Source organism: Carettochelys insculpta, chromosome 1 (assembly GCF_033958435.1).
Source record: "Carettochelys insculpta isolate YL-2023 chromosome 1, ASM3395843v1, whole genome shotgun sequence".
NCBI classification, from domain to species: Eukaryota; Metazoa; Chordata; order Testudines; family Carettochelyidae; genus Carettochelys; species Carettochelys insculpta.
In genome coordinates, this window is record NC_134137.1 from 211,312,741 (window position 1) to 211,324,243 (window position 11,503).

The 11,503-nt window shown below is 53.0% G+C and overlaps 1 protein-coding gene across 1 annotated transcript in view; it reads right to left on the reverse strand.

The window, feature by feature from the left end:
- The window catches only part of ZNF654 (zinc finger protein 654), a 192,284-nt gene extending 184,729 nt beyond the window's left edge, over positions 1-7,555 (reverse strand). Inside the window, exon 1 of the mRNA XM_074998688.1 lies at positions 7,477-7,555. The gene's annotated coding sequence lies outside the window, so the exon portion shown is untranslated. The remainder of the gene's footprint in view (positions 1-7,476) is intronic.
- Between the last annotated feature and the right edge of the window lie 3,948 nt (positions 7,556-11,503).

Here is an 11,503-nt window from a genome sequence, read left to right on the forward strand (position 1 = left end):
GCCACCCCACTGCCAGCCAGGAATGGTTCAATGGACAGCTCAGCTACGCCTGCCAGGTGGTTGAGTGCACCTTCGGCAACCTGAAGGGGCGGTGGCACTGCCTCCTTGCCTGCCTGGATGTGAGTGTCCTCAACGTTCCCCAGGTGGTGGGCACCTGTTGCACACTCCACAGCATTGTGGAGATTAAGGGGAAGACCTTTGTGCAGGGGTGGGTGGTTGAGGCCAGCACTGGCTACCTGCAGCCAGCTGCCGTCCCTAGCTGCCTGTCCTACCAGGAAGGGATCCGCATCTGGGAGGGGCCCTGCGTTGGTACTTTGACCAGAAGCCCCATTGAGTGCTGCCCCAGCCACCCCTGGTGGGCCTCCTGCATGCTCCCCCACCTCCTGCACACTTTCCCTCCCAGGAGCGCACAGCACACAGGGGTTTGGGAAAAATAAAACTGTATATATTGCAAACTAGTAAAACAGCGATTAATGCTAATTGTTGCCAACCACCACTGAAGACACTATGTACTGGAGTGGGGGTTAACTATGTACAGAGGGAGGGGACATGGATGGCCTGGATGTTGCGCCATCACTCCAGGGCAGGAGTGGAGGGGTGTGACCCCTGCTGGCTTTGGGTCCTGCGCCCCTCCCCACATCCAGGGTCCCCGGCGAGGCCAAGTGGGGTGGGGAAGCACAGGTAGGTAAGGCCGGGGCTTGGCCTCAGGCTGGTGTTCATGCTCACCGGGTCCTCTCCTGGGGGGGCTGTCAGGTGGGGCCGTGGCGGGAGGGGCAGCAGTAGGGCAGTGGGAGGGCATAGCTGGGCCAGCAGCTCCCAGTACGAGGCCACCAGGTTGTTAAAATTGTCCATGAGTGCCGCCCATGCTGCCTGGCACCAGGCAGCCTCCCCCTCCTCAAAACAGAGGGGCCACTCCACCAGCTCGACCTGGTGCCGGATGGAGGTGGCGATGTGGGGGTCCTCAGCCCTCAGTGTACCAGTGTAACCAATATGGTTTCTCCGGCCATTTTGAGAGGCCTATAGCTTGCCTGCAGCCAGACTAAAGAATAGCAGCCATTAACTGTGAAGCTACAAGTCACATGCTCACATTCCAGCTACACTCCAGTACAATAGTGTCACATCAGGCTGTTAAGAAGAAGACCACATCCTCGTGCCACCCACTGTTAAACAGGTCTCAAGGTGGGTAAAGAAAACTTTGTTAACAGCATTTCATCTGGCAGGCACCGACTTATCAATAGCTGAGGTGGAACCACCAGTCTCTGATGATTGTCTTCACTTTTCTACTGTTTTCTGTACATTCTCTGTCTGGTTTGTAATTGCTTCTGTCTGCTTTATAATTAATTTTGTTAGGTGTAAATCAGTTAAGGTGGTGGGTTATGACTGATTAGGTAATTCTGTTACCGTAAGTTATGATTCTAATGGAATTCTTGCCCAGGTGCAGACAGAGCTTTTAGAGCCACATTAGGCTGCCTTGGACCACTTCCATGGCACACTGTGATCAGAGTAGCAGAGAAGAGCTCACCTTCAGGGCTTGTCACTCCACGTAGCTATATAATTAGTAGCAGCCGCATTCCAGGAAAAGGCTAGTCGGTTAGCCTGAAAATGGATAACTTCATCCCTTTGAGCACCACAGAGAGGTATGAATGATAAATATAGTTGTGGCCTACCCATGTCATAGCCCTTTTTACTTCCCTTTGTGGGCAATCCTCCTAGTCTCAAATGCTGCACTCTGGTAGGGAACAGAGTTAACCCTCAGAGGTGTAACCTGTTAGTTTGTAGCTTCACAAATAACAAGCAGTCCTGTAGCACCTTACAGACTAACAAATGTATTAGGTCAGGTAGTGGGTCTAACATAACAAGCAGTTTTATAGACAAATTTCTTAGCTCAAGAGCTTTTGTGGGTGCGTATTAACCCTGGTATAGATAACTAGGCTGAAGGATGGTTTCTCAACAGGTATACATGTCCATGCCTCCCCCCGAGCTAGGAGGGTGTGCCAAAACTGCTTTTTTCACATAGCTGCTCCCCAGCCATGTTTAACATGGTTATACTCGGGCTTCTAAGCCACTTTAGAAAAAGTCAAACTCCTAAGAGGCGCGGGGTACATCTCCACAACCTGCTGCAGTGAGTTACTGAGCCTGGCTCAACAGAACTTGGCATGCATTGCAGCGCTAAAAATAGCAGGATAGATACTGTGCCTCAGGCTGCAGCTTAGGCTGTGAGGGCTATTGGCAGGGGATGGGATCTGGTCGTGGAGTTTCACTGCCACAGACAGCCAGCTAGCTGGGCAGATGTACCCTCCGGGGCTTTTCAACATTTTACCCAGAGTGAATACAGGCCAATCATCATATCTACATTATAAATGTAGTCAGTTCAGAGGACTTAGTTACAACACTGTTGTCCTCTTATCCAATTACAACATGGCTGCAGTTTGCATTGTTCATGAACTGTACTGAGCCTTGGCTATTGTCCTGTTTGGGGAACATGCGTAACGTCTCCTCTACCCTAAAAACTGGAACTTAACAAGTGTAGCTGTCTGCACTCTATTGTAACAATCTTTGTACAACATATACCTGATACGTGCTGATCAGGAATATGATCTGAAGCAACATTATATGTAAAGTTATGAATTCCCCTGTGTGAAGTTGGTACCATATGTGCAAACCCATCAGCTGGGCAGGAGTTCTTGAGCAGGTCCACCTTAAATAAAAGAATGGGTGCTTACATCGGTTTACAGAAAAGAAGTAAACAAGATGTGATGCTGGCAGACCAAATGCCAGATCTTTCAAAGGCTTCATAGCTGGAAACAAGTCAGTTTCACCCATGTGTTGGTTTGAATAAACTGGATATTCAAATTATAACAATGCATTTAATGTTTAGACACTGTGAAATGCTTGTAAGCCACTGCATGTATTAATCTCACTTACATCTTTCACCCATGCTATAATATTTAAAAGTTTTTGGTTTGTAAAGGTAAAACAAGTTTGCTCTGAAACTGTGAACCTACTGGAGCAGGGTTGGGGATTATCTTCTATCTTTCACACAGGTCTGTTCGAACTACATTGGCTGTTGTAGGCATGGCAGCATCAGCCTCACTCCTGAGCCCCAGCCCCTTATTCTGCTCGCAGTCCCGCAGGTACGTTGGGCCCCACATGTTCTACCTGTGGTTTGCCCCTATGTCCCTGGGCTGAAGGAGCCTGGTGTTGGTCCACTCCAGCCACCCACAGGGGAGTCCAAACACCCCTTGTGGGAACTCTTCACCATCCCCCATTGTCTCTATCAATGCTGGTGTTCTTTTGCTGCTCCCTAACTCACTCTCACCATTTCTGTTCTTGTCTGCTACCACTTCAACAACCTCACGTTCCACTCTCCTCTCTTTTTCATAGAGTCATAGGGCTGGAAGGGACCTCAGGAGGTCATCTAGTCCAGCCCCCTGCTTCCTCCAGCAGAGGAGGCCTTTTAAACAGTTCTGCGACAGCCCCAAGGGAACTCAGCTGGCTCTAACTGATTTACAGCAGCCCCTCCTTGGCTGCTTCCCCAGATCAGCTGCTCCTCGCTGCCCTGACATATCCCTCTGTTCGTTAGCCTGGCTATCTCTGCTTATTTAGTGTTGCCCCTCTCCCCTTCTAAGCTAGCATTCTGGCCTGACCCTGTCACAGGGACATTAAAGTCCAACACTTTTAAATGCCCCCTCACACTCACACAGAGGCTGTATGTAAAAGGGTTTCTTCCATCAGCTTGAGTTCTGGAAGAAGGAAATAAAAATGGATGTGATATACCTTGACTTCATCAAAGCTTTTGATTCAGTCTCCCACAACATTCTTGCCCATAAGTTGAGGAAGTATGGATTGGATACATGGACTGTAAGATGGATAGGAAGCTGATGGTGGTCGGGCCCAACAGGTAGTGGTCAATGGCTCATTATCTGGATGACAGTTGATTTCAGGAGGAGTGCTGCCAGGCTTGGTTCTGGGACCAGTGTTGTTCAACATCTTTACTAATGACCTGGATGAGAGACTAGGTTGCACCCTCAGCAAGCTTACAGATGACACTAAACTAGGGGAGAGGTAGAGTTGTTGGAAGGTAGAGATAGGATTCAGAGTGATCTGGATAAGTTGGAGGATTGGGCCAAAAGAAACCTGATGTAGTTCAACAAGGAGAAGTGTAGAGTCTGAACTTGGGATGGAAGAAGCCCAAGTATTGTTATAGGCTGGGGACCGACTGGCTCAGCAGCAGTACAATGGAAAGGGACCGAGGGGTTATGGTGGATGAAAGGCTGGATATGAGTAAACAGTGTACCCTTGTAGCCAAGAAGGCTAATGGCATATTAAGATGCCTTAGGAGAAGCACTGCAAGCAGATCTAGAGAAGTGGTTGCTCCCCTCTATTCTGCAGTGGTAAGGCCACATCTGGAATATTGTGTCCAGTTTTGGGCCCCCCAGGATAAAAAGGATGTGGATGTGCTGGAGCAGGTTTAGTGAAGGGCAACAAACATGATTAGTGGGCTGGAGCTCATGACCTAAGAGGAGAGGCTGAGGGATTTGGGCTTATTTAGTTTACAGAAGGGAACACTGAGGGGTGATTTAATAGCAGGCTTCAACTTCCTGAAGGGGTGTTCTAAAGAAGATGGAGAGAAACTGTTCTCAGTGGTGACAAATGGCAGAACAAGGAGCAATGGTCTGAAGTTACAGAAGGAGAGGAGTAGGTTGGATATTAGGAAAAAAACTACTTCACCAGGCGGGTGGTGAAGCACTGGAATGCGTTGCCTAGAGAGGTGGTGAAATCTCCATCCCTTGAGGTTTTTATGTCCCAGCTGGACAAGGTCCTGGCTGGGATGACTTAGTCGGGGTTGATCCTGCTTGAAGCGAGGGGCTGGACTAGATGATCTCCTGAGGTCCCTTCCAGCCCCATGATTCTATTATTCTATGAAAAATAGCTGAGGAGAAAATGCTTCATCTCACAGGGCTGGAGCTATAAGCAGAAGCAGAGATCTCCCGGGTCAGCTTGGGTTAACTCTAAAAGACATTGAGAACTGACAGATTTCTAGAATTCTGTCGACTCTGGAACCATAGATGGCGACTCATATGTGTGTATATGTCTGCTTGCTTTAGCCTTGTAATTACTCTCACGTTCCTTTTCTTAGTTAATAAATCCTTAGATAGTTCACTGTAGGATTGGATACAGGCATTACTATGGGGTGAAATATGAGGTATAAATTGACCTGGGGTACATGACTGGTCTCTTGCAACTGGGCACAACCTGAATATTTTTGGTGCTTAGCAACCATCTATCAGCTTAGGGTGGGGCAAGATAAACAGGAATGCCTAGGGGGCTGTCCTGTGTTTCCATGGTCAGCATCTTCTAGTGCTGTAACAGTTCACTCTTGTCAGTGGGCTAGTGAAATCTAATTGGGGTCCTAGCGCTGTTTCTGTGCAGTCTGCCCTGAGGTTAATACTCACAGGACAGAAAATACATCATTCTACACCCACCTATTACATATAGCCACAGAAAACATTCTCAGGTTGCTGAAATCAGCATTAAGCTTTTGGATGATTTGCAAATTTAAAAAAAAAAAGCAGGAGCAGGTTTCTTGTATCCACCAGAGGAGGAAGGAGCTACTAGATGTGGGTAAAGAGTCAGACAGTGAGTGTTTTAATGTGCACGTTGGGTACTAAATGATAGAAAAGCCAATTCCCTTACCAAACATTTCCATTCGCAAGCGTTTGTGTGGATGAGTTTTACCCTTTAGATGCTTTAACTGGATTTTAAATAAGTTTTTCCCAATGTTACTGCAAACTGGAGTCAAGATATGTGCAGCTATCTACAGGTATGCACTGAAGATGCCCATATACTGCTGCACGGTAACACCTTGGGACAAACAGTACAGGAGATTTTCCCCCCCTTTGAAGTGGCACAAAGAATGTAAAGAGAATGTAACTGCCCATTAAGCACATAAAGCAGAACCTTATGCTCTGAAAGAGCATCTGGAAACAAGAATGAGCTGCCAGCCTGCTTGTGGCTGCTGCTGCTGAGGTAAAAGAAGATGCCTCTACAGAACAGAGCTACCATCATGAAGACTTCCAGGAAAGGGTGAAAGTAAGGGGGGTGGGCACCCTGGCACACAGCTCTGGCAACAGCTGGCTGAGCTGTGGACAAAGCCAACAGGGAGCTGGCAGGGAGCCGGGCTGCAATAGGCAGAGCTGCCCCAAGCACAGGAGCCAAGGCAACCCCCGTCCTGCTGTGGGCCTGCCCTTCCTCTCCCCTCCTTTGCTCCCCCTCTGCCCTGCCCCTTTACCTCCTCTCCCTCAAGGCAATGGGGCTCATCAATCATTTGAGGCTGAGGCTGAGGGTTCTCCCCAACCCCAACTCACCAGGCAGGTGGCAGGAGAGGCAGCCTGTTAGGCCATGCTGTGCTACACCACCCTTCCAGCCCATAGCCCAGTGGGCGGATAGTCTGTCTGCAGGATCAGAGGTGCCAGGCAACAGGGAAGTTGTGTGGGCAGGCAGAGGAACATACAGTAGGAAAACATGCATGGAGAGGAGGAGAAAGGGACCAGATGACAGGATAGCATGAGTGGGGAAAGAGGCACAGAACAGGTAGAAGGAGAGGAGGTGAAATGAGGACCCCAAGGAGGCAGTGTGGTTTATTTTTTGTTCTTCAGAAAGGACAAACTCCCTCCACACAGAGAGCTAAAACATGTTAACCGCTTCCCCGGTCTAGCTTTCCAATGCACTCCACCACCACACTCACCCCAGAGATGTCATGTGATCATTAATAGCAGGAGAGGTGTTCTGGGCTAAGAAGACTGAGAAATGAGTCACACAATCCTAAATAGCAGAGTGAGGCACCCAGGAGGGACTCCCTCTACTACCATGTGAGCCAAACTCTGAAGAAGTGCAAGAGAAGCCCTATTAAATGTTTTCCAAACCCACAGCACAGCATTATTTTAATATGAAGCACTCTGACCCTTGCCTCCTACCCCGAGACTAACGTTCTGCAGCACCCATAACTCTTCCTGCCCCCAGCTACATAGTGCCTTTTAGGAAACTGGGCCCTTGCTTTGGAATGAAATTCAAATGACTGATGCTCTGACCAGACTCAGCCCAGCTGCTGCAGCCCCTGGAGGCTTGTGAGTACATGTGGCTATTCCTCCCCCTTTTTAGTGGGATCCCCAATAAGGACATGTGGCAGAGCTCTATTTCCATATCTCCTGTGATACATTTTAGAGGAGCTACCAGACACTAGAGAGCAGATGCATAGAGCATGAAGACACAGCTAAAGAATGCCAGACACGGAGCAGCTGCAGGTGCTCCCTCGGTGTCATTCTTTAATTGCAACTCAGCAACTGACCATTGGGAACAGAACCATGCCCAGGGCCTGTATGGAGAATTCACGCTTTCCCACAGAACAAACAGCTCCTACTGCGACCCACCTCCAGCTTGCTGAACCCAGCTAAGTCTGTAGTGAAGGCTACTTACCAGGGGAGAGCAGGTGGGTAGTAGGTGCAATGGCCTTGTCATGGTACATGTTCAGAGGGTACATTCAGAAAATGAATAGAGAAATTTCACTCCTTGCTCCCACACAGAGGGGAAGTGACTGTGGCTTGGTAAGAAATCTATCTGTAAAGGCACAATTAAGGGAAGCGCAGCTGCAGGGGACTGGTGATTGTTTCCAGCCATAGGTCATTAGGTGAGGGCGTTGGAAAGTGTACTTGTCCCATGCCAAAGTGGCCTTGTCCTGAGAATGAACTGGCAAGTGGGTTACAATGTGGACGCAGAAAGTGCTCATCGGCCTACAGGAAGTGAATTCTGACAGTGACTTGGGGGCAACCATGATGCACCTCTCTGCCTTTTGCAATCAGAAGCTCTTTATGGCCCTTGGGCACTGGACTATTTTCCCAGTGAACTGTGAAGCCCAACGATTGTCCACTCCTGTCAGTAAAGATCCCTCAGCGTTTTGACAAGAATAGCTATGCTAAACCCACTGTCCTGAATAACCTCCAACTTAGGTAAATTAAGCTCTGGCTGTTTTACAAATACACCTCGGGTGCGTCTACACTAGCAAGTACATTCGAAATTAGGATCAGAAGACTGAGTTCTTTTGAAAGAAGCTGTGGAGCGTCTACACTGACACAGTGCTCTTTCGAAAGTAACTTAGAAAGAACTGCCCCATTCTTTTAGAGTTGGTCCCCTGCTCCTGGAATGGGAGAAGCGCCCTCTTTCAAAAGACAATTTCAAAAGAGAGCAAGTGTAGACGCTCCGCAGCCCAATCTTTTGAAAGAGTGGGTCCCCCGTGGCCGCGATGAGCTGGCAGGTGGCGGCGCCGCTCACGCCACAAGCAGAGCTCTATGGCTCCAGCGTCCGGCCGTCTTTCAGCATGCAGGCTCCCAGAAGCCCTCAGGCAGGAAGCTGAAAGCGTGCAGGCAGCAGGGAGCCCACGCTGCTGCCCAGCAATACAGCAAGGGCGACGCTCCAGCCCGCCTCTCATCATGCTCGGAACCATGGCCACTGCCCCTGACTCCCACCCACCCTGGGAGCCATCCAGGGACCAGGGGGAGTCCTCCCAGGAGGGGAGCCCACCCCTCAAACTTTGGGCCCCCTCCTGGACAGAGGCTAAGCTGCAGGACCTCCTCGCCCTGTGGGAAGATGAGGAGGTCCTGCAGCAGACGGGAGTCAGGTGCTGGAACGCCGTGGCATTCGAGCACCTGGCCAAAGGCCTCACTGGCTGGGGTCACCCCACATGGACCCCAGACCAGGTGAGGCCCAAGGTCACGGAGCTCCAGCAGGTGTACTGCTAGGCTTGGGACACGGCTGGGCGGTCAGGGGCAGCACCCACCGGCTGCCCCTAGTTCCAGGAACTCAACCACTCCTTGGGCCCAAGGAGGCAGGAACCCCAGCTGTGTACGAGGACACCACCGACCCCGCCGACCGAGCTGGAGGAGACAAGGATGGGGACCAAGGGGGAGGACTGGCCCAGACCACCAGCCACCCGCAGGCACCCCCAATGGATCCCGGACACCAACGATGACGAGGGGTTGAGCGAGGGGCCCTTGTCATCAACGTCCCCTGGGGCCCATCCAGCCTGGCCCCCTCTGACTGCACCTCGCTCGAGTTCCTGGAGGGACCCACAGGTATGTGCCATGCACGCTGGTGGCCACAGGGCCGGGGAGGGGGCCTGCAGTCCCACCTGGGGTGACCGCAGTCCACCCACAGGGACATCAGCCCAGGGCACAGGTGGGCCAGATGGCCCCACCACCCCGACCTCACAGGGCTGACATGTGGTACTCAGCAGCATGCAGGCCGGACAGTATCACAGGCTGCCAGGCCATGGAGGGACCAAGGGAGGCAGAGGAGAGCCAGAGCTCCTGCAATCCACATGGGGAACCCTGGATGTGGTCCCTGCAGAACCGCCGGGATGGGGTGGGAGGGATGGGGGAGGGTTCAGAGGGTCCCTCACCAGGACTAATGGACTGTTCCTCTCCCCTTTTGTCTCCACAGCTCCAGCAGCCAGACCAGTCCTGCGACAGGCCCGGGGAGTCCCACTACTGAAGGCGAGAGGGAGTGGCCCAGGCCTCGGATGGGGCTAGTGCGGGGCTGCTGCCAGTCCCTCCGCTGGCGCCATCAGGCCAGGGAGAAGGAGGCAGGGGACGTGGCCCACACGGCTGCCCTGAAGGAGCTGACGGGTGTCGTGTGGGAGTGGTTTTCCATGGAGCAGCAGGCATGGGACTGGGTGGGGTCCAACTTGGACGCCATCACTCAGGCTGTGGTCGGCCACCTGGCCCCTGCCACCGGTACATTGCGGGTCATTCCCGCACCCAGAACCCCATTGCCCCCCCACCATCCCCCACGCCCCCCTCACCCATGCATCCCTTTGCTCCCTCCCAGCAGTTTCCCCCCTGCCCCCCCATAACACCCCCTCAAAGAGGCTGACCTCGAGGCCCTGCTCCCTCCCCACTGCCAGCCTCATCTGGCTGATCCACATCCTGCTGGCCAGGGCTGGCCAGGTGGAGGCTGAGCCCCCAGGCCCCCCTCCCCCCGTGCTGAGCCTGGCACAGGTAGGGGACCTCCCTGTGCCACCAGCCCCAGCCCGGCCCCAGTGGGGCTCCTGGACATGTGGAGGAAGGGGCGGGCACGGGCAATGGGGCTCTCGGCCATCGAGCCCCCTGGAGGGGTAAGGCCCCCCCACCCTGGCCCCCTGTCCACCCTCCCCGCTCCCAAGTAAATAGTTCTCCCCACTTACCCTCCCCCCCACATGTATATAGTTCCCCCCCCAGAAAATAAGGGGCACAATTCTTGAAGTAAATAGTTTATTTTTATGGTTTAACCTGTGTCCCCCATTCATGGGTGCTGGTGGGTGTGCATGTGTGTGCCGGGTGTGGGTGGGGGGGGAGAGTGTGCAGGGTGTTGGGGGTTACCGTGACCCCCGCTCAAAGGCCTGGCACAGTGCCTCCCTTACATGCACCCCATCCTGCTGGGCCTGATGGCACGGGGCAGCAGGGGGCTGTTCATACCCGTGGCCCCCCTTGGTGGCCCACCTCTGCATATAGGGCTTGCGTTTCACCTCCACCAGGTTATGGAGGGTGCAGCAGGCCCCGACCACCACTGAGACATTGGGGAGGCCCATTTCCAGCCTGGTGTAGAGGCATCTAAAATGCCCCTTGAGGTGGCCAAACACCTGCTCCATGGTGTTCCGGGCATGGTTCAGCCGCTCGTTAAAAATGTCCTGACTCAGCTGGGTGTGTCCGATATATGGCCGCATCAGCCTGGCCTGCACAGGGTAGGCCATGTCTGCCATGATGTAGGGCGTCATTGTTGTGCCCTGAGGGGGAGCTCCCGCCAGGGGATGAAGGTCCCCCTCGGCCATAGAACGTCCCATCCCTGAGTTCCTGAAGACCCATAGATGTCTTGGAACCAGCAGTTGGCATCAACCAAGGCCCGCAGCACCACCATTTGGTAGCCCTTGCGATTCACATAGGCCCCGTTGCCCGGATGGCATTGTGGGTGCCATCCAGGGCCCAAAAACAGTTGGGGAAACCCAGTTCCTGGAATCCCTGGATGACATCATCCAGGTCCCTGATGTGCACCAGTTGCCTGGGAAGCACCTTGTTGATTGCCCGGACGACCTGCAGGGCATGGGGGCGTGTGCTCGTGAGCATGGGGTGGGGTGCGGCTTGCCCACCCGTGACCGTCCCCATCCCTCCTCCTGGCCCTGGGGTGCCCACCTGTGTCCATCCCCATCCCTGCCCCCGGTCCCGGAGTGCCCGCCCTTCTTCCAATGGTGCCTGTTGCCAGGCTGCCTCCTGACCTCCCGCATGCAGTCTAGATGTGAGCTGGACACGGCTTACCTCGATGAGGATGGCCCCGATGGTGGCTTTGCCCACCCCGAAATGGTAGGTGACAGATCAGTAACTGTCTGGGGTGGCCAGCTTCCATTGGGCAATGCAGGGGAAGCGCCAGCCTCAGGTGTGTGTCCTGGTGCTGGAGCTGGTGACACAGCTCCAGGAAA